This window comes from Numida meleagris, unplaced genomic scaffold (genome assembly GCF_002078875.1).
Source record: "Numida meleagris isolate 19003 breed g44 Domestic line unplaced genomic scaffold, NumMel1.0 unplaced_Scaffold338, whole genome shotgun sequence".
Lineage (NCBI taxonomy): Eukaryota > Metazoa > Chordata > Aves > Galliformes > Numididae > Numida > Numida meleagris.
Genome location: NW_018364565.1, coordinates 35,411 through 59,361, shown reverse-complemented (window position 1 = coordinate 59,361; position 23,951 = coordinate 35,411). Strand labels below are relative to the sequence as shown.

Here is a 23,951-nt window from a genome sequence, read left to right as displayed (position 1 = left end):
ATTTGGAACCAATGTCATTTCTCATGTGAACAAATGAGCATTGCAGGGCTGGGAACATCTGGACCCCTTACTTTGAACAGCACAGCAAATAGCCCTACCAGAGACCCCCAAGATGACATCTCTGGATGTCATCTCTAGTGTTTAATCCATGTCTTCTGACTGCACTGACGCATTCGTATCCGGGAAATCTTGGTGCATCTCATTGCAGCTCTCAAAAAAGCATGCGTGAAGGAATGGGCATGACATAAACCAGGAAATGCAAAGGCAGCATAGAGGGAAACAGCAGCACATTCCATGTCATTAGCTGAGAAGTTTTCCGTTCATTATGAGCATATTACAAAATTGTCACTTATGCAAAGACTGCCTTTGGGCCTGAGGCAGTGCAGGACCAGTATAAAAGCTAGCCCAACTCTTTGTTCTCTCAGCCACTTCTCTCGCCTCCTTCTCCTTCAGAACCAGGTGAGTTGGAATCTCCTTTCTTCTTCACCTTCATCTCTAGCCTTCAAGGACATCTTACGCAGTAGCTGATCCTTGGTCTTCTGTTAGTGCTCTGAGATCCTGGTCATGGGAGAGGGAAGAGAAGAAGCCATCTGTATAGTAAGAAGGCTGAGTCTAGGCAGAAACATCCCTGGGCCCAGTTGCTATTTGAAGGACTTTGGTGGGCTCTGACAAAGAAACCCTTGTGCCATGCTGCACAGTCTCTACCTTTCTTCTCTAACAGGTGTAGGTTGCAATGTGTTCCTCAGGTGACCCTGTGCTGTTTCTTCCCTTCCCTTGTCCCCAGGTCTACCATCAGCCCCAGGACATGTCCTGCTCCGACAAGTGCCTGCCGTGTGAGCCCTGTCAGCCATGCCTGCGCTGTGGCCCAAACCCTCTGGCCAGCAGTTGCAATGAGCCCTGTGTCAGACAATGCCAACCTTCTACCGTTGTTCTTGAGCCCCCTACTGTGGTGGTGATTTTCCCTGGCCCCATTCTCACCTCCTTCCCACAGAACACTGTTGTGGGATCCTCCACCTCTGCTGCTGTAGGCAACATCCTCAGCTGTGACGGAGTCCCCATCAACTCTGGGTGCTGTGACCTTTCCTGTATTACCAGTTGCTACTGTGGAAGAAGGTGCCCTCCCTGCTAGAGCTATGACTGAGCTCAGAGAAGGATGCCCACATATAAGGAACCCAGAAGATGATGCTGGATTGACAACAGAGATCTTGGTGATTGCTTTCAACAGAGGCTGAGCATCCCCTGCTCCTTTTTTTCTTTGTTACTTACTACTCCTCTGGGCCATGAGGTCCCTCAAACACAGCATAAGGGGGCACTTCCTGGTTCTTCTCCTTCTGCAGGGCAGCCAGTTGGCTGTCCTGTGGGAACTCCCTCTTCATTATGGAGCACTGACTCTCTCACCTGCTTACGGTGATCCTTTCCCTGAGGCTTCTCCTTGGAGCCATTTCTTTTGCCACTAGACTCATTAAACTCTGCTGCATCACAGTCTGTGGCTCTGTGTGGTCCTTGCGTCTGTGGGCACTCTCTGAAGATGTCCAAGTAGAAAGGAATTACTTCGAGAGAGGTAAAATGGGCACAAGTGCACTCCATCATTGCTAGAAGAGAATGATGGGACTCAGTGCATTCAATCCCTTTGAGGCACTATTCCTTAGAGTTGAGGATGACACTTCAGACTACTTATTGCCAATGACAATATCTTTCCCTTACTGCATTTGGGCCCAGAAATATTTCCCTGGACTCAGAGCACGATGTGCAGATGAGGGGTCCAAGGACTGGAAAACTACTATCTTATTGCTATCACAGAAACATGGTTGGATGACTCACATTACTGGAATACCATGATTCAGGGCTATAAGGTTTAGAAAGGGTAGGCAAGGTAGGAGGGGTGGAGGAGTTGCCCTCTGTGTTCTGAAGTGAATAGACTACAAAGAGCTGTCTCTGAGAAATAGTTATGAACAGGTTGAGAGCTTATGGTTTAAAATTAAGGACTGGACCAATAAAGAACATCTGGTGGTCGGGGTTTACTACAGACCACCTGGACAAGGGAAGCCTGTTGGTGAGGCTTTCTTGCTTGAGATGCAGGATGTCATGCTCACAGCCTCTCATCCTAATGGGAGATCTCAGACATCCAGATATCTGTTGGGAAAACAACATGGTGAGCTGCAAGCAATCCAGAAGACTCCTGGAGTCCATTGATGACAACTTTCTGGTACACGTATTGGACAGACTGACAAGAGGTGAAGTGTTGCTGGACCTGGTACTCACCAAAGTGGAAGAGATCATTAAAGGGGTTAAGATCTAAGGTAGCCTGGGCTGTAGCGACCATGCCCTGGGTGAGTTTGTGATCTCAAGGAGCACAGGCCTGGCAAAGAGTGGAATCAGGACCCTGAACTTCAAGAGAGCCAACTTCAAGCTCTTTAAGGAATTGTTGGTAGAGATTCCCTGGAAAGCTGTCCTTGGGGACAAAGGAGCAGAACAGAGCTGGCGGCACTTTAAAGATGCCTTTCTGAGAGCACAACAGCTCTCCATTCCCAAGAATAAGAAATCAGGCAGATGAGGCAGGAAATGTCATGGCTGAGTAAGGGCCTGCTGGTCAGGCTGAGAGAAAAAAAAGGAAAAGTATCAGCAGTGGAAGCTGAGATGTGTGGCCTGGGAGAATATAGGGATGTTGTCTGGATGTGAAGGGATGGGATCAGGAAAGCAAAGGCACAGATAAAACTGAACTTGGCAAGGGATGTGAAAAACAACAAGAAGGGTTTCTTTAGATACAATGAGCAGAAGAGACAGGCAAAGGAGAGTGTACCCCTTCTGATAAATGAGAATGGAGAACTGGTTTCAATGGACATGGAGAAGACTGAGGTACTTAATGAGTTCTCTGCCTTGATCTTCATTGCCACTTGGGCTTCCCATATCTCTCGTGTCACTTAACTTCTATATAGGTGTTAGGGAAGCAAAATCCCTCCCAGTGTAAGAGCAGAGCAAGTCCAGTTCCACCTCATGAGCCTGAATGTGTATAAGACCATGGGGCCAGTTGGCATGATTCCCAGGGTTGTGAAGAAACTGGCTGATGTGATTGCCACACCTCTCTCCATCATATCTGAACAGTCATGTCTGTCAGGTGAAGTCCCCAGTGACTGGAAAAATAAAAACATCACTTTCATATTCAAGAAAGGAGAAAGGATGTCCCAGGGAACTACATGCCTGTGAGTCTCATGTCTGTGCCTCATGTGAGTGAGTCTCATGTGAAGATCATGGAGCAAATCCTACGGGAAGACATTTTAAAGCATATGCAACATGAAGAGATGATTCAAGACAGCCAGCATGGCTTCACAAAAGGCAGATTGTGCCTGACCAATCTGATGATTTTCTGTGATGGAGTGATGGCGTCAGTGGACAAAGGAAGAGCAACTGATGTCATCTACTTGGACTTGTGCAAGGCCTTTGACATGTTTCTGCACCACATCCTTATCTCTAAATTGGAGAGATAAGGATTTGAAAATTGGCTTATTCAGTGGATAATGAATTGATTGGATGGTCCTAGCCAGAGAGTTGTGGTCAAAGGCTCTACATATAGGTAGAGGCCAGTAACGAGCAGTGTCCCCTAGGAATCCATCTTGGGATCAGTACTCATCAACATCTTTTTCAGTGACATAGACAGTGTACCCTTGTTGTGGTTTCATGTGCTACAGAGGGATAAAGAAGGGAGAGAAAGCCTTCCTGTCTCCTTTCACTCTCCCATCCCCTTTTTGGGAAGAAGAAAAACAAAAATGATCCAATTAAGATAAGGAGAGATAACGAATTTACTACAAATGGTAAAAGAATGTGAGGTAATTATATAAAAAAAGAGTTACTGGAAATAAATCAAAAAATGGGAGAGAAGGCTGACCATGCTGCTAATGTGCTTTCTGAAAGCAAAGAGTTCGCCCCCGTCACCTGGAATTGGAGTTCACATACGGAGTAGTGGAGGCTTCCTGGGAAACATAGTCAGTTTCTTCTCAATGTAACTTCCTCTTGGTGAGACAGAACTCATGAGACTGCTAGAAACACAGGACCAGGAAGTGCAGCTCCACAGTGCACTGTGCTCCAGCACCCAGCATCTTGCCGTATGATGTTGTGGTATGGAATACTGACAAAAACCAGGACAACCCTCAGCAAGTTTGCTTATGACACCAAAGTGAGTGGTGCAGCTGACACAATAGAAGGGAGGAACACCATCCAGATGGACCTGGACTTGCTTGAAAAGTGGGCACATGCAAATGTAATGAGGTACGTCTAGAGGGTGGGAGAAAAACTCATTGAGAGCAGCCCTGCAGAGTCATTTTTTGTGGTCTGATAGCGATAAGACAAGGGGGAATGGCTTTAAACTAAAAGAGGGGAAATTTAGGTAAGATGTTAAGAAGAAATCATTTACTCAGAGGAAGATGAGGCACTGGAACAGGCTGCCCAGAGAAGTTGTGAATGCCCCATTCCTGGAGGCTTTCAATGAATGGGGCCCTGGGCAAGGTGGTTGGAACTAGATGATCTTTAAGGTCCCTTCCAACCTAAGCCATTTTATGATTTTGTGATTCCGCTATCCTCAGTTGAGGCATCTACGTTTTACAGGAGGCCGAGGGTGGCCAGTAGACTGATAAATTCCTTGATGCTCATGAGTTGAGTAGCTAGGAAATGAATGAGTAGCTCTCCGAGGCATTGAGAAGATAGAAACAGCAGTGATCATATGCAAAGATTTGCAGGGACTCCTGTCCTCTCAGTCTGACAGGGTCACCCAGCCCTTTTTATAGCCATGTGAGAACAGGCCAGGACAAATGGATCAGGTGGAAATCACTGCAAGAAATCCCCCAGTATGTCTGAGGACGTTTTCCTCATGAGCGAGATTATATTCATTGTGTATAATTCTTTTTATTAGATCTTTCAGAGTCCATGTCTGTCTTGTCTATCTGCTCTGATCAGGTAGCTGTAGAAGCCAAGATTTACCCCGAGCCTTCTCTTCCCCAGGGTGAGCAGGCCCTATCAGCCTGCCTGCATTTCAGGTTCTTCATCCCCTGAACCACACACGGTGGCCTCTGCTAGACTCACTGCAGTATGTCAGCATTATTCCTGTACTGGAAAGCCCGCAAATTTATGCAGTACTCCAGATGCAGTGTCATAAGTCCCAGACAGAAGGACAAGATCAGTTTTCTCAACATTCTGGCTATACTTTGACTAATACAACTCATGATGTAGTATGCCTTCTCTGCTGCAAGGGCACATTCCTCACTCCAGTCCAGCTTGTCCACTAGGACGTATTTTTCTGTTAAACTGCTTCCTAGATAGTTGGCCCTCAGCAAACACTGGTGCATGGATTTGTTCCTCCCAAGGTCCAAGAGCTTAACACTGTAATTATTGAACTTCTTGAGGTTCTGATCAGCCCATTTCTTCAGTCTATTTAGGTCCCTCTGACTAGCAGACCTGTCCCAAATCTTATTAACTCCTCCCCTCAATTTGGTGTTCTCCACCAGTTTCCTGAAAGTGCATTACATTCCATTTTTCTGAGTGTTAATATAAATGTTAAACAGCAATGATCCTATTATTGATCATTGAAGTGCCCTACTAATTACTACCTGCCAGGTAAACTTTGCATCACTTGTCATGACACTTTGAGCATGGCAGTCCGCAGCATGTCATCCACTTATCCTGCCATGTCTCAACAATTTGGCAATAAACAGCTATGGAAGATGGTACTGAAGATCTTGCTAAAATCAAGGTACACGACATTCACTGCCCTCCCCTTGTTCACGGTGACAGTCAACTCATCACAGGAGGCAATGAAGTTGATTAGGAATGATTTGACCTCAGTAAACACTAGCTGACTGCTCCCAATTACCTTCTTGCCTTTCATGTGTTCAGAAATATTTTCTTGGAGTGATTTACCCCTTAATGTTTCCAGTAACCACAGGATGGTTGACTGGCCTGCACTTCATCCCTCTTCTCTGCCCTTATGAAAATGGAGGTAGTTTTACAATCTTCAGAAACTTCTCCCTATTATTTTTCAAAGAGAATAGAGCAGCCATGCAATGACTAGATGCCTTCCACCTGGTTCTGTGGACTCATGTGTCTCCAGAGTCTGTTAAGTTTCCTTAGTTACTTCTTTCTCTCCTGTGAGTGCAGGTTAATTTCCACATGCTCTGCTGGCATGCCCAGGGACTGTGGAGGTCTGAAGACAAGTTTTTTTTAATGAAAACCAAGAAAAAAAGTAAGCATTGAATTTGTCGGCCTTTTCCCAATCCCTTGTCACTTGGTGCCCTGCCCCACTGAGCAATGGGCCCACGCTCTCCTTTGCTTTCTTACTGCTGCCAAAGAACGTAGAGACACCTTTGTTTTAACCCTCAGTTCTCTTGATAATTTCAATTCCAACAGATCACTGGCATTTCTTATCCAATTCCCATACATGCACGTAGTGTCACTGTGCTACTACCAGGCAACCAGTTCCTTATTCCACCTTCTGAGTCCTTCCTTTTGTTCTTCATGATCAGCTGGGAGCTCCATATTCACATATTTCAGTCCTCTGCTGTGTTTGCTCAACTGAGTCATTCAGGGGAGTTGGTAACATCTCTGACTCAATCAGAGTTTGTGAAGACTCTGAGAAAATATATTTAAGAAAAGATCATGAATAGAGAGAAGGAACAACAAAGAACAGTCAACAGAGGGAAATTGATGGTGTAGCCAGTGACAGTTCCCAGAGGACTGAGGGCCATGGGTAACCAGTTGCTGGAGGATGTACTTCCCTGAAGGGACTGCATCCTGTGCAGGACACATGCTAGAGCAAAGGAAACAAGAAGGGAGGAAAAGAAGAATAAAAGATCAAGGAACAAGCAGAGTCAAAAATAAACTGTAATGGCCACAACCCAGCCTCCTGTGTTGCCTTTTCCCTCACCAAAGGGATTGAATATAATCTGTGGTGATAACAAGGGCAATGGAGACTAGCCAGGTGGGAATGAAGTTGTTTCTTGCAAGAACGCAAGATGTGTTTTTCTTGAGTGTGTGTATGTTTGTCATCTTTGTTTCCCAGTGCCCAAATCTGTATCTAAATATTTAATGTTAAATTCCCAGTCAAGTCTACTCCGCCTGCAACTATAACTGATGATTTCCCTGACTTCATTTGAGCCCACAAGTTTTCTTGCTCTTGTGCTAATTATTTTCTCTCCCGTTCCACTGGGAAGTGTGACTGAGTGGCTGTATGGGTATATAGCTGCTATCCAGGGCCAACCCAGCACAAGCACTGAAGCAGCCCCTGAAGAACAAACTTGGCCCCAGGGCCTGTAAGTCCACAGTAGGTATGCTTTGAGTCTTCTGAGCCGATGCCTCGGATAAGACTACGGATAACTTCTGGAGTCTTTTTATCACTTCTCTGAAGGCAGTTAGGTTATATTTGTAACAAATTTCCTTTCCAGATCAATCCAAAGTCTCTTCTGAACATCCTGTGGTCTGGTGGCTAATATCAACTTCACAAACTATGTGTCCTACATATTTCAATGGCCAATCACAATTGGCTTCACACAAACAGAAGAAGGAAGGCATGACTTCATGGAGTAAGAAGAAAGAAAATGTTTTTTGGTCAAGAAAAAATGATGGATTGACATGATGGAGAAACATATGGTGCAGATGTGAATAGACATCCATTCTGTCAGTCAAGCCACATCTGGTGGTTTCAAAACACTCTATACAAGTATACCATGGAAGAATGGAGAGAGCTCCATCTGCACAGCATCATCTCTGTTGTCTCAGTCTCAGTGACTGAAGCTGGTGAGGAGTCTTCTTATTGCACAAGCTCCCTGTGCAGCCATGGATGTAAATCACTGAGTCACTGACAAGGTCACAAGGGAGTTACAGGGTTTCACATAATTATTACTCACCTATTGGAGTACATTCACAGCAATTAAAAAGTTGTCAAATGCATTCTCAAGGTGGACATGTGGCCCCTGAATAAGAAGGGGTTTTTCGTACCACTGTGGCTGCAGACATGATACCTTGGCTACACTTCATCCAAATGTTGTCCCCTTCCTTAAAAGTGAGGCAGAAAGTAAGGAAAACATTGGAGTGGTCTTACTGCAACCAAGGGAGATAAAATCCAAGAAATATCAGGATAAGGACAATGGGAAGTTCCTAGGAAGTGAACAAAAGTAATAATCGCCTTCAACAAAGAGGGGACAAAGGCATTGTCAGTACACCTGGGTATGATCAAAGCTCAGGTTCCAAATCTTCTAGCAGGAGTGAGGACCAGCTCAGCAGGGACTGCAACATGGACTCTTGGTAGTAAACCTCCTGCCATGCCACAGCCATTTTCTGCTCCTCACTCTGTCCCACTCTCAGAGTGCAAACCACAGATCTTCTCAGCTAACAGCAAAGTCTGCTCATCTGTACACACCCTACCTGGCTGTGACCTGTTTCTGAGGACAGAGGAAACAGGAAGTTTCAAGAAATTCAGTGGAGCAAAGTCTGTGCACTTGGGAACTTGGCAAAAAACACTATACTCAAGGAATTAGTGAGCTTGAGCAACCTATGTCTATTCCATTCGTCTTTACAATTAAAGGCTGAGAAGCTCCTACAATTCCATGAGTACCCCTGTGAAGGAATCTGATGGAATACTGGAACAGCCTTTACTGGCCCATGCTGCATGTCAGTGGATGTTATTACAGAGATAACATCCCAACTTGGCTGGGAGAGAGTTAGTTTTCTTCATAGTGGCTGGTATGGTATTGTCTTGGACTTACAAGGAAAATAACGTTGATAATTGTCATGTTACGAGTATAGTTTGACTTTACCTGCCAGAGCTCCCCAAACACAAGGGCTTTCACTGGATAGATTCAAAAATGGCTGTCTGCTAGAGTGCCTCCAGGATTTTCACTGGACTGTTTCATAAACATTTAAAAAGAAAGATGATTTATTGACGTGATAGACATAACCGGTTCGGGATTGTAGTTGGTAAATGTCCTAGCTGCAATAGCACTAGTATATGACAATAGCACTAGCATTAAGGTGATCATCCCCCTACGAGGGTTAAATCATGACACAGTGCTGATATACAGGTGAAAATGGGTGTCCATGGCATGCAGTATTACATGAGCTAGGCAGGATAGAGATTAGGTCATCCACTTTAAAAATCCTGTGCTTTAGGCTTGCAAAGGCTGAAAACAGCCTATATTCTCTTTGGTGGTCTACCTGTGAAGCACTGAGGACTGTCTGAATATAAAAGAGAGGCAATGAGGAATGGAGGGCTGGGGAAAGAAATGCTGGTGAAAAGGGTCTGAGATCATCAAGAGAGCAGATGTTTCTTCTCTGTTGCCAGATCTCATGCATGATCTTTGCCAACAGTGTCAGCAAGAGTTGAAGAAAGGTTATCAGCATAGCAGCTCCCATTCACAGCTTTCTTCCTACACGGACCTAAGGTTCTCCTTGCTTATTTGAGGCTATGCCAGAAGGTTGGGCTGTGCTCTGCCAATAGCTGTAAATGTGCTACTAGTTCGCAGGTACAAAATCAAGGGGAACAACTCTGGGAGAAAGAGGCTACTCCTGAAAGCACAGATATAAAACAGAGAAAAGCATTTAAGTCACAAATACTCATGGACCTTCTACTTATCATAGTCATTGTAAAAACATAGAGAAATGGAGATGTCATTGTGGTGAACTGACCTTGTCTGGCTGCCAGATGTCAACCCAGATACTCTCTCACTAACGCTCCTTAACAGGACAGAAGAATAAAGTGGAAAAGCTCATGGGTTGAGATAAATAAAGATGGATCACTCACCAGTTATTGTTATGGGCAAAATAGACTCAACCTGGGGAAAACTGGCTTGCCAAGTTGCGTTGCAACTTGCAACTGTGTTGCAGCTGGGGTAGGAACAACTGGAAGAAGCAGAGTGATTTTCATGGGTGACACCCTGGTGCAAGGCAAAGAGGCACTAATCTGCCAACATGATCAATTTTGTAGAGAGATTTGTTGCTTTCCAGGGACTTGAACGTGAGATATCATGGAAAGATTGCCAAGGCTTGTCCACATGTCAGACTATTACCCTCTGCTGCTCATCCGTGTGGGCATAGATGATACCAAGGGCAAATCAGAAACCACCAAAGAAGATTTCACAGTTCTGGAAATTGTAGTAAGGATCCAGGAGCTCAGGTAATTTTCTACTCAATCCTGCCAGTAAGGGGGAAGAACAGGAGGAGGAGGAGGAGGAGGATTTTCCAAGTTAACAAATGGTTGTTGGCATTTGTTTTACGTTGGCAACACAAGGTGCTGGCAACAGCGTATTATTTTCTATGACCAGAGGGCCCTGTTGGAAGATCAACAACTGATGGAGAGAGATGAGATCTACCTTTCTAAGCAGGGCACGTGTGTCTTAGCCAACAGGTTGGCCAGCCTGGAAAGAAGAGCTGTACTAGGAAAGATGGGGGAAGGGAATTTATAGAGACAGAGTAGTCAGCAAAACACAGCTCAAATCGGGATGCTTCCAGTAGGTGTAAGCAGACAAAGAAGTGCATATAGGACACAGTTATAGAGGAACTTCTTGCACCCCTACAGGCAAACCTGCATGCTCAGTTACATCTCTGAAATGCCTGTACACCAACGCACACAGCATGGGGAATAAACAGGAAGAATTAGAGATCTGTGTGCAGTCACAGGTCCATGATCTCACTGCAATTAGAGACGTGGTGGGATAATTTGCATGACTGGAATGCTGTCAGGGATGGCTACGTGCTTTTTAGGAAAGACAGGCCTGGAAGGCAAGGTGTAAAGTTGTTTTCATGTGACAGAGCAACTGGAATGTATTGAGCTCTGCCTAGGGGTGGATGAAGAGTGAGTTGAAAGCTTGTGGGTAAGGATTAAGGGCAGGCTAACATAGGTGACAGTGTTACAGGTGTTTACTGTAGGCCACCTAATCAGGAAGTCCATGAAACCTTCTGTAGGCAGATGAAAGTAGCCCCATGATCACATGCCCTGGTTCTCAGGAAGCTACCCCAGTATCAGCCAGATATCAGCACTGTGTCTGTTTGGAATTGGTTGGAACTAGTTCTGTCTAAAATGAAGGCAGCTCCTGGACTCTCCTCGCAGAGGCCACCCCTGAAGCTGCCACAGAAAACTTGAAATATGAACCCAGTATAGTGGTCCAATAGATTAGGAAACAGAACTAGATAGATTAAAAAAATCAACACAAAAGAACTAGTTCAGGCTTCAGTAAGGAATTCCAAATGGTAACTCTGAATGACATTTAAAAAACAACATTATTATTGTCAATTAAAGATTTAGAAAAATGCCCCAAACATACAGTCATATAATGCTCTTTGTAGAACTTTTTAAAATATATTTAGCAATTTAGCTTTGAGGGGATGGAGCTAGTTATGATCTCCATAATTTTATTATCATCAGCACTTGAACTGCCTGTACTGATGTTTTTCTGTCCCAGAAGTCCTTGGGCTTTTTCTTTTGCATTTAAAAAAGTCTTCTTATGTGAAAGCATGTGGCATAAGCCAGGAAATGAAAAGGTAACAATGCCGGAAACCAAAACTCAACCCATATCATTAGCTGAGATGTTTGGCATTTGACATGAGACTCAGAAAATAACTACCTCTACAAAGAGTGACTGTTTCTGGGTCAGTGCAGGACTACTATAAAAGCTAGCTCCTCTCTACTCTCTCATCCACTTCTCTTGCCTCCTTCTCCTTGGAGATTAGGTGTATGTGATGCTATTTCTCCTCCTTCTTCAAGATCACCGCTCTCCTAATGAATGACTAAGCTGATACCAGCGGTCCTAGCTGGGGAATGGCAGCTTCTTCACATTGAATATAAAAGAGGAGAGAAGGTATTCTACAGAATGAGGCTCGGACTTATCTGAAGTGGATCCTGGGCCTTGAGCTAGGCAATGTATGCTAAACCAGTAGGTGCCTTCTCTCCTCCCATGGCTTGGCATAGAGCTGCCTCTCATATGCTTCCCTCTACTCTCCCCCAGGTGCGCTTCCAGCACCAAGACATGTCCTGCTCAAAGATGTGGCAGGTATGCCAGCTGCTGTCTCTCCTGCTTTGGTAGCTGCCACTGTAGCAGAAAATGCCTCTCCTGCTAAAGCTGCTGGAGGAGATTCTAGAGAAGGAACACTAGGAACCCAGAAAGTGATAGCTGACAGAAGACGGCTTTAGACCATTGTATTTAGAATAGACATTCATTCCTGAATTCACCTGCAGAGAATTGCAGAAACTGGCCAGTCTGGGCTCTCTGAAAACACAGGCAATGTCCAAGTTTCCTTCTACTCATTTCTCTCTCTCCTTCCTCTGCTGTCTTCACCTCCCAGCACCACCCTAGGGGGGAAACTGATGGCCATTCTCCCTCTGTGAGGCAGGCAGGAATATCACCACACTAGTAGCTGCCCCCAGTGCATCTTCTTTCCATATTTAGACTCATTAAAGTTGTTCTTCCTCCAGCTCTGCATCCCCAAGTCCTACTTCCCTCTGTGGCAAATCTGCTTAGCAAAATAATGCAGCTTTTTAGAGAGGAATAGTTTAAGTGTACAAGGGGACTCTTCATTGTTCCTAAAGTAAGGGACTCAGTGCAGTGGATTGTCTTTTGTGCCCTTTTCATTCAAGCCCAGAAGGACATCCCTGGCTACTCCCAAGTCAATAGGCAATAGGAAAATAGGTCTTTGCCTTTCCTGAGCTGCTCTCTGCCTGGATAAATCTTCCCTGAGCCCTGGAGCATGCTTCGTGAATGTGAACCCAGCCACAGCTACTCTTAAATGAGGAAGGAGTACAAGGTTGCAGGAAATCATGAGGTTGATTAACAGCATCATAGGTTTTTGATGCAGGAATCCAGACCATGGAAATAAGATTGGAACTAGATGATCTTTAACATCCCTTCCAACCTAAGCCATTCTGATTCTATGAATTGTCTTTTGGTCTGGGTGGATCTGTGCTAGGATAGGAGGCTTGGACAGAGGATGGCACCAAAGGATAGTACGAGTGGGTGAGGACGGGAAGATTATAGTCCTGGGGACAACCTAATACCCCAGGGGACAGCCCATAGCCTCATCTTCTTCCCCTCCATCACCTGATATAGGATTCATGGCTAGCACACATGGGCACAGGCAGATGGGATAGGTATTACATGCAGTGTAACAGTACCTGTCATGGCCCAGCTGGTGCCCAGACATGCAGAGCTGGGGTAAGTCACAAGTTGGTACTGATAGCAGCCACATCCAGGCTACACAATGGAGTCTTCACTTCCTGTGAACCCAAAACTCCCATGAGGTGTAGGAGAGCCACCAGTGCCCAAAGTCCCACAGCTGCTATATGGCACTTTGTCTCCCTAAGCCTGTGACAGCATTCTTGTCCCAGGATCCCTGAGGACACCCCACCGACACATTCAGTCTCTAATGTAGAGAGTTTCTGTGCAAGAGTAGTTATCAGCTTGAGTCTTGCTGTGTCATTTGGATGATAGTGAAACAAACCCAGCTCTCTGCTGGGTCACTCTTGCAGTGGCTGGTGTTTGTGGGCACCATCTGGACCAAATCCTTAGCACATCAGAGGCTTTGGCTAGGAGCAACCACTGAGGCAGCCATGCACATTCAGAGCTCTGGGATTGTGTTCACTAGAAAAAAATATGAAACCCAGGAAGAGGGTCTTTCTCCCCAGCTCAGTTATGAGAGCTTTCATCTATACCAGGTGTGTCCAACCCACAGCCTGCAGGCCCTGGACAGCTAGTAATGCAGACCCACATGATCATAAGCTTTTAAAATTGTGTGATTTTTAACAATATTTTAATGAGTTGATTGCACATAGCTTGTGCATGGACTGAATAGGTGACAACAGAACACAGTGGGGAGGAGGGCACAGTACAGTGCTAATTCCACCACTTGCACTCACCACAAACATTCAGTCAAATTATAACCTACATGTATCATGTGTGGATCTTGTGCCACTTAGAGAGTAAAACACAGTGATAATATTTCAACCTACATACATGCGTGTATGCCTGTGAAGACACGTGTTTTTGTTATTAAGCAGATGCGAAGGTTTTCTTATTTTATTATTAAACATGGATTGTGTTATTTCATAAAATATTTGAATAAGGGAACACATTAACTGTCGAAGAAATATTCAGAATACTCATCTGATGCAGACAAATTTTGTGATTTTCAATATTTCAGAAAGTTCACAAGAAGTATAAAATAATTTGCAATGTATTTTAATTAGTTTTGCAATATGTATTTTATTCATGTTTCTGCTATTCTGACCACATGGGGCAACATACAAGTAATAATTGTCTCGCTTTCCGTTTTGATAAAGGAATTTGTGAATAGGTTTCAAGATTGCCAAAAAAATCAATTTTTTTATATATTTGCAGCTCCATCTTCAGTCAAATATATTACCTGCAAATTTTCAAGTGGAATGTTTAGAGTTACAATCAGATATTGAACTCAAAAATTTGATAATGTCTCTTTGCTAAACTTTTATAAGCCTTATCTTACTGCAGAGAAATATCCCTCGCTTCACAATCATGCCTTATTAATGTCATCACTTTTTTGGCAGTACATACATTTGTGAACAACTATTGTAAAGGATTAAGCACAGGAAGAGTAAATCAGATCCAAAATCTCTGATGAGCACCTTGAGAACTCACTAAGAACTGCAACCATTTCCATAGAACCAGACATTTATGCATTAGTTTCACAAAAACAAGATCAAATATCCCTCTAATTTTATGTTTTTGTTGCCGTCTTTATTGTTTTAATTAAAAAAAAAAAACAACAAAGTAGAAGTTTTGTTACTTATATACATCATCTCTATTATATCTTCTATATGTGGCCCAAGACAATTCCTCTTCATTCAGTGTGGCCCAGGCAAGCCAAAAGGTTGGACACCCATGATCTACACCTTGGCCTTACTAAACCTGCCTCAGACTGCACAGTGGTGAGGCAGGGTAATGAAGGGGTCGAGGTGCTGAACGCATAATCCATGGAGTACCACAATTTTAGGATCTATTGCAGCTTTGCATGCCCTAAGTTGCACAAAGCACCTCTTCCCTGTGCATCCCTGCAGGAAATTCCCACTTTTTGGTCAGTTTATGTGTTGTTGATCATTGGGAGAATGATAGCCCAAATGGTACCCAAAAACAATTCATTGCTTTCTGCAGCCTCATGACCTCCATCTTCTCATGTTTATCTTCCCTGAGTTTGTATGAAAGACATGCATCTTCATTATTAACAACAACATTTAAGTACTCTCTTCAGTCATACTAAAATTTTCTTTCAAGGTAGTGATTAAAATGTTTGTCATCCTGAGGGAACCACCATTTCCTGTGTGCAGAGAAGGAATTCCTGAAGGCACTGCTGAACTTGAAATAAGAGTTCAGGCATGCAGGATCCTGTGTACTAGGCAATGGTCCCCTCACACTCCTCCTACTATGATTCAGATCAGAGCCACCATCTCTACTCAACTGTCTAGGCCCTGGGCACTTTTTGCTGTACCCAGAGACTGAGACTCCACTGAGACCTGAAGTGGCGGATTTGCCAGTGTGAGAAAATCTCCATCTCCCCACTTTTTCTGGGATACTAGAGCTTTGTTCCATGGGGAATTTGTCCTCCAACAGAACCCACACTTACAGGATCTGTATCAAGATAATGGAGGGTAAATCTGTGCCACTAATGTAGGAAACATCTCCCCATGCTAAGCTTCCCTGGTGAAAATGCTAGGCTGTACAGAAGGAAGGCACAGCCCCAAAGTGTGTATTCAGGGGCAAAGGAACTATCTGAGAAGGCATGGAATTGGAAGTGAAATGTTATTTTCTCATAGTGTGTCCCTCATCTCTCTGGATGTGTCTTGATTCCAGCATGTGAGGTCCAAACACTACAAGCTGTTTAGAGGGTCTCTGGGCAGTGGTAAAACATGGAGTTGGAATTGAGTTATAGCACAACTCCCTTCTGACAGATGAAGAGTGGAATCACAATGATCTGAGTTGAATGCTGAGACCAATTCACCTGTTTGTATATGAGACAGTCAGAAATCCACCTTCCTCAAGAGCAGAGTTGCTGGAAATGACTTAGCAAGGAGGATAAAGAAAGAAGTGGGAAAGATAAAATCATTGTTCTTATACCTTATACAGTCCCCCTCTTGTTCTGCCTGCTCATTTTGGTGACTCATTTTGGTCCCTCAGTCAACAACGCAGTGAGCTTCTTTATGGAGGACACTTTGGAGTTCTGGGATCCTGCGGATGTCTATGTGGAAAAACCATCTCCTGACTTCTCTGCAGACACTACATATATACAGCTTTTCAATTGCAAGAGTAGACACGGAAACATGGAAGATGTGAGTCTGTTAACAGAGAAGGATAATGTAGACCCTCTGTCTGCATCCCTTAGTGACAATTAAGTCTTCAACGAGTCTTCCAGTCTTTGGCAACCTAAGTAATGGCATTTGTTTTTCAGCAAACCTGGGAAGTAACAAACATGAAAGATGTGGTAAAGATTAGTCCCATGGACAATCATTATCAGTATGTAACATGGCTAGAAAAATAAAAAAACAGACTGTCATTTTGGAATGACTTAGTAGTATACCCACAAACCAACAAATATACTTTTTGTCTACTAGATTTCCTGCTTGTCTCAAAACCTTGAACCTTCTCTCACACATTTGGTACTTTCCAAGCATGAGGAAAGAGCTAAAATCATCCTCCCACTGGCCTCCAGAGCAGCGTGATCCTTGCATGAAGTTACTTCTCCAACTTCCTTTCCCTCTCAGGGACAGACAATCCCCTTTCTTCATTCTCTTTTCCTTCTGATTTTCCCTTGTTCTGTCCCTTCTTCTGACACACCTTCACTATGATAGAAAGATTAAGCTCTGTTTGTCACTCCAGAAGGCCTTGCTGCAGACACTTAGATGTTTGCTCCAGCAGAAAGAAAAGCTCATGGCTAATTTAGTCAGCTTCCAGAACAGCTGTTTCCAGGGCCAACTCTTTCCTGCACCAGTAGGACTTAGTATGACAAGAGCACTGTGCACAGTGGGATGTATGTGTGTGTTTAACCCTACCCTCTATGCAGTAAATAATTAAGTGCATCCGTCCATCTCAAATCTTATTAAGTTGCTGCCTTAGTTACAATAAAGCTGTTAAATCACTATATTGTATCTATATTATATCAATAGATATATTCTAGCCTCTCTCCTACAAGTGCAGTGTAGTGTAGTTATTTTCCATCTGCAACAACTCTTTATCAGAGAGTGTAATGATAGGAGGTGTAATGGCTTTAAAGTAAAAAAAGAGCAGATTTAGGTTAGGTATTAGGAACAAGTTCTTCACTGAAACAGGTTGCCCAGAGAAGTTGTGGATGCCCCATCCCTAGCAATGTTCAGGGTCATGCTGGATAGGACTCTGAGCCACTTGATTTAGTGACAAGTATCCCTGCTCATGGTAGGTAGAAGGAACTAGGTGACCTTTCAGAACCCTTCCAATCAAAACTGTTCTATGATTCTATGGCATTTTCTGTGAGTTCACAGATAGCATAGAGAGGGGACAAGTCAAATGAGTCAAGAACTCTTTTCCAGTGTTACATGGGATGGGTTAAAAACCAGCAGGAAATCTATACCTATGGGAAGGCCAAAACAAGTAGCCACTAAAGCAAGCTGAGGAGGCAGAGAAAGAAAAGGACATGACACATTCTCATGCATAGGAAGAGTTGGGTATCCAGATGATACTTGCTGGAAATTATCCTGAGGGTAGTACTTCAAACAGCCCCACTTCAGTGAACCAGGATAAAGTTACTTGCCTGTTCAGGACCTGTCCAGTACTTGAGCTGAGTTTTCTGCTTCATCAGTGCAATCCTGTCCTAAAAATCCTTGGGCCTTTCATCTCAGCACTCAAAAAAACCTTCATTAGAGGATGGGCATGACATAAATCTGGAAATGAAAAGGCAGCACTGAAGGAAACTAAAGCACAGCTCATATCATTAGTAGTGATGCTTTGCATTCAAGGTGAGCTTGTCAGAAAATTATTAGCTCTGCTAAGGGTACCTCTGGGCCTTCAGCAGTGAAGGACCAGTATAAAAGGCAACTCAGTTCCCAGCTCTCACATCCACTTCTCTTGCCTCCTTCTCTCTGGGAACCAGGTAAGTGTGAAGCCCTCTCTCCTCCTCCAAAGTGAGATTTTGCCTCAGTGGGTATCTTACTGGATAGTGTCTCTGTCCTATGCTGGGGATTGAAGCTCCTTGCTATGGGAGAATATGGAGGGGATAAGGTCTGCTCAGAGAGGCTGGGACACGGCTTAAATGGCTTGTGATTTAAGCACTCAAAGAGAGTCTCCTTGGGCCAAACTGTTCTCTGTAGGCCCCTGGCATGACAAAGGGATATGACCTCCTGTTATAGCCTCCACCTGTGTCCTCAGTAGTTGCGTTGCCTTGGCTCCTTTGTGAGAGGGTATCCAGGTTGCTCTTCACATATTCATGTACTGTGCTTCCTCCTAACTCTCTCTCCAAGGTTTACCTCCAGCCCCAAGACATGTCCTGCTACTCCCAGTGTGTGCCATGCCAGCCCTGCGGCCCAACCCCACTGGCCAGCAGCTGCAATGAGCCCTGTGTCAGGCAGTGCCAGAACTCCAACGTTGTCATTGAGCCCTCTCCCGTGGTGGTGACCCTGCCCGGACCCATCCTCAGCTCCTTCCCACAGAACACTGTTGTGGGATCCTCCACCTCCGCTGCTGTTGGCAGCATCCTCAGCTCTGAGGGTGTGCCCATCACCTCTGGAGGTTTTGACCTCTCTGGCTTTGGAAGCCGCTACTGTGGCAGAAGGTGCCCCCCCTGCTAAAGGTGTTGATCATGGTTCTGAGGAAGTTCTTTCAAAAACTACTGGATAACAGAGGAATATTCAGGCCACTGCTTTCAGAATACCTAACATCCTCAACTATTCTAGCAAATGTTGGCAGGAAGAAGGAAGCCTGGCCTTTCTAAAAGCCTGGCTCATGTCTCTTCTTCCATTCCTCTGCCTACCTCTTTCTCTCCATTTTCTTTTTATTTTTTTCCCCCTCTATTCACCTCTGGGCATTGAGGCTACCCTGAGCCAGCCCATCCTCTACTGAAAAGCCAGGCATATGCCCTGCATGAAGTCTGTCATGGTATCTGGCGAATCCTGCAGTATGGAGCCTCTGCTCAGTGTGACCTCGTTTTCCTCTGTAAACATTCATTAAAGATTTCTGCATATCACTTGGTGCTCTTGATGTTACTTCCCACTGTATATAGTCTCCAGAACTGCCCAGGGAGAATGGCTTTGCTCTTGGTGGATATGAGATGAGTGTTCAAGGAGACCTTTCTCCATTCCCAGAATGGGTCTGCTGCCACCAACAGCTGCCCTGGTGGAATTTCAACCAGTTTTGTGCTTTGGACAACTGTTGATATCAGCTGGGGTGGTCAGACCAGGAACTGATGGTACCAATGGGTAGTGGCCAACTTAACGTTGGGGTGTGAGCGTGTGGTGTTGATGCCGGTGTCCTCACTGATCTCTGCCAACAGCTCCTGCTGCACCTGGGCTCTACTCACAGACATTGTCAAATATATAAAAAAAAAAAAAACTTTCTTTGTGCCCAGCCCTTCTAGTTGTTTTCCATGACAAATCTTGCAGAAATGGCGAGGAACAAACAGAGATAGGAGATTCCAAAGGGTGACAGCAGTGACGCCTGCATTAATAGTTGGGGAAGAGATTAGTGAATGAATCACAGATGGAAAGATGGAATTTTTGATGAAAAAACTTGATAAAAGCAAAATGTAAGGAATGACTGCATGAATTACAGAGAGGAATGGAAACAAAACAGGAGGTGGTGGATGGAGATTAGATAGATGAACTCAAAGTGGGGTAGGAGCAGAGGGAGGGATGATGCAAGGAACACAAAGCATGGAGTAATCAGGAGCCGCCACTCAACCCCAGGCCTGAAGACACACCTGTGGGAGACAGCAATGGGAGCAGAACCATCTGCAGTGACACTGGTAGCGCAGGAGTGTGGCAGAGGCTGCCTCTAGCATGGACACTTCCATCACAGGGCACTGGTAGAGAGGGAGGCTGAGACTGTGAGAGCAGGGAAGACAGAAGAGGTAAAGGAAGAGAAGATGAACATGCAGTGTGCAATGGCAGGTGGAGAAGAGGGCCTTGGAGAAACACATGCCCAACTGAGAAAAGATGATGATGAATTTCTCTTGGTAGCGATCAGAAAGATCAGCATGATAGAAATAGTGTTACAAAAATGCTGGAAAGACTGGGACAATAGAAAGCACTATAAAGGAAGCAGTTAGCCCTTAAATGAGGCCTAAGAGGGGTGGAGCCTGGTTCCACCCCTTCCAGTCGCACAGGTGAATTGCCTTCACTTGTGCTTCCAGGGCTGACTGGGTCTTTCCTCCAGGTGCTCAATCACTGGTTCGGTCCATGACTCAGCAGTTCCCATACACTCTTGATCAGAAAAATGAGCAAAGCAATTTGGGTTGGAATGTGAGCTTTTTCTTGGGGTAAGTATGGCACAATTTTCCTGACTGTAAGATCCTCAACCGGGTGTTGTCTTACTTTAGTTATGCACATTACCGGTGAGAAACTCACTCAGACCATAGAATCATAGAATCATAGAATTAGCTAGGTTGCTAGCACACAGTACTTGAGGTGAGGCTGCATAAGCACAGAGTAGAGTGAGTCCTAGGAGGTCTGCCTAAGTAGCAGGAAAATCGTTTTGTTCCACCTTTTGGGTTGAAGTTTGGAAACTGCTTGAAGTTGACTGGTAGAGGAGATGGAAACTTGCAAACTTTACTTCCTCTTTCTGGAAGATGGCTTGGCACCCTCTGCAGGCGAAAGTGGAATGTGGTTCTTCTGGGCAACCCCTGTGGGACTGGCAAACTTTGATGAGACATGAGCAGGCAGACCTAGATGCTCCCAGCCTGAAATCTTTTGGATTTTTTTTTCTCTGATTGATGTCTGAAACAGCCTTAGCTGAGAAGCAAGTGGTATATCAGTATAAAGAAGATTGGACAGAGTTTTGGAGAACAGTGCCTGTTATCTAGGACTGACCTTTGCCACATAATATCAGGCTCCCATTGCATCTAGAAGTCTAGTAATCCCTTGATCCATTCCTTTCCAAATTGCCTAGCTGTTTATGTCCTTGAAGAGACTCACAGTTTCTTGGGAACAGTAAATATTGCATACATTTGGTGCCTTTAAGCTGTAATGCAAACTCTCTGATAGAGATCTCAGAGTATCTGGTTTAGAAGATGTGGAACACTAAATAATAGTTGCCATTGTCTTTACACAGAGGAGCTAAGCTGTAATGAGACATCTGCTAAACTGAGAATTACTCAGGAGTATTTATAGTGAGTTCATCAGAGGCACCAGAGACCTGTCCTCAGCTTGATGTGGTCTGGTCTATAGTGCTTGTGGAGCAAGGATATTGCTAGGGAAGTTTCTTTTAGTGATACAAGAAATATGTCACTGCTTGGGATTTAGTGTCTATCTGCCAACCAGCATCTGAAAGTGAAATACTTCTCTCCTTCAAAGCCCAGCCATCTCTTCACACACATACAAGGCTTTCTCTCAGTCTCTGTCCTGGATATTTTCCTCCTCGCTCCCCTCCCTTTTCTCTTGTCACTGGAAAGGCAGAAGAACTAATCTTCCTGCATTTTTCTGCTGTTGTGAAAACCAGAATGGGAGGGTCCTATGGCTCTTCCTGCCCAGCACAGAAGATCACGTGGAAAGCAAGGGTAAATCAGCTCTGCAATGAGATCTAAGGACAGAACATCTTTGCCTGGCCAAAATTTACCTCACCTCAGGTCCTCTGATGTGTGTAGCAATTGCATAGCATCAAGGCGTGATGACAAGCTAAACTCCCTTACACTGTTCTCTCACTCCCCATCCTCAAGAGAACAGAGGGAGAAAATGTGATGGAAAAAAAAAAGTTTGGATTGAGATAAGGACAGTTTAATTAAAGGAAAATAAAAGCAAACAAACAAAACATAACAAACAAAATATTTGTTAATTTAAAAAAAAAAAAAAGCCATACAGAAGTAAAGGAAGAAAGAAGTTATTTTCTACTACCCTCTAGAGGAGCATGTCTCCTACAAATCAAGGATGAAGCACCTGTGGTTGTTCAATCTGTAGAAGATAAAGCTCCAGGAAGACGTCATTGCAACTTTCCAACACTTGAAGAGAGCTTATAAACAGGAAAGATACTGATTTCTAACATGGTCTGAAAGTAATGAGAAAATGGAGAATGTGCACATCCAGCAGAAGGTGGCCACCGATAGCTCTGACTGAGGAGCCAGAGCTGCCCTGGGAGGGCAGCAGGCCCACAAATTCATGGAAGGGGAAATGAGTGGAGAGAGAGAGGGGGGAGAACAGAGGTGAGAATTCCTCCTGCTGGGTTGGGAGGGCCATGTAGAAAATGGAGTGGGAGTGGGTGAGATGGGTCTGGCTGGGGTGGAGAGAATTTGCTTCATATGGAGGGTGGGGAGTGAGAAAGGAACCGGTGGTTGCTAAGGTCCTTCTATGGTCTACAAACCACAAAATTTCACAGGCAGTCCATGTTCCCTCCCTTCTTCTTCAGTTTCTGTCCATGTTTTCTCAGGAAAAAATGTGGGCAGAAAATGGCAGGAAAAGACTGAGGGCAGGAAGAGATGCAGCAAGTGCTCCACAACCACCAGCAGAAAAGGCTGGAGAGGGGCTTGTAGCTGAGGACACAGCTGGGCATGGTGAAACAGGTCCATAGAGCCCTGATTGGCAGAAGGATTGCATCCACCAAGGTCAACACAAAGATAGTTAAAAAAGGAAGGATAAACAAAAAGAAAAAGCAGTGATGCCAAGTCAGTGTCTCACAACCACCTGCCGGAAGACCAGTGCCCAGTCAGCCTCTAAAGAATAATTACTTTGGAATGACTGCTCCCTGTTTTATAGACAAGTACGATGCGATACGGCACGCAGTATCCCCTTGGTCAATTTGGGTCAGTCATCCAAGCTGTATATCCCCTTAGTCTTTTTCTGACTCCTAGTCTGCTCTGTGGGGGTGCAGAATTGGAAACAGAAAAGGCCTTGATGCTGCGCTAAAACTTTGTTCTGTTACCTCTCCTTTTTTAGCTACACCTTTATAACATATCATCATATGGGCTGTGGGGAAGAAAAAAGCCTCCACCTCAGCCAGTCCCAGTACAGCCTGGTTCTCCAGCTCCCTGTCCCGACCTGCTCTGGGACCATTTTCTGCCCAGCTCTGCTGCATCCAGAGCAGAAGGAATTGCCACTCCTGCTCTGCCCTCTCTCCCACTGTCCCCTTCAACAAGACTGTGGAGCTGCTGCCCTCCCAGGGTCTCCAGCAGCCCTGGCTCTACGGTCAAGGCCAACAGTGGTCACCTTCTGCATGGTGTACATCGAGGCCGAGGGGGCACGTAAGGACAGAGAAGCAAAAAGGTGGGTCTGAAGGCCAGGGATTCTGCAGGACTCATGGGCACCCTCCTCATGTGTGAGTGACAGTGATTTCCCAAGAGAGCCACCGGCAGTGTTGCAACCTTTAGGAAAGGTGAAGCGTTCCAATGTGCAAACACACCTGTTGAAATCCACAGAGCAACACATTTCCTCCAGGCAGCTGGTGTCTGGAGTGTCTCCTGGGAAAGGACAACGCAGAAGCAAAGACTGGTATGCAATAAAGCTTTAATGAGGGAAAAGAAGGAAATGAGGTCACTCCGGGGGGAGGTCCTGGAGCAAGAAGCAGCAGGGACAGATGATAGTCTGCACTGTGTGGCCACAGTGAACATGCCGACAGCTGCCCATCTGCCCTTTCCACAGAGAGGGAAGGACCATCAGGTCCTTTTTGAAACAGATGCTCACATTGCTTGGCCCTTTGGGAAACAAGATCCCAATGCCCCGTTCCCAGGATGTTTCCAACTTCTCTGTCTCTGGGGATCGTTCTCCAGGACCACGGCCAGCAGCT

At 44.9% G+C, this 23,951-nt stretch overlaps 1 pseudogene; it reads left to right on the top strand.

The window, feature by feature from the left end:
* The first annotated feature begins 10,031 nt into the window (after nucleotides 1-10,031).
* LOC110391278 lies at nucleotides 10,032-18,845 on the top strand (annotated as a pseudogene).
* Nucleotides 18,846-23,951: the final 5,106 nt, after the last annotated feature.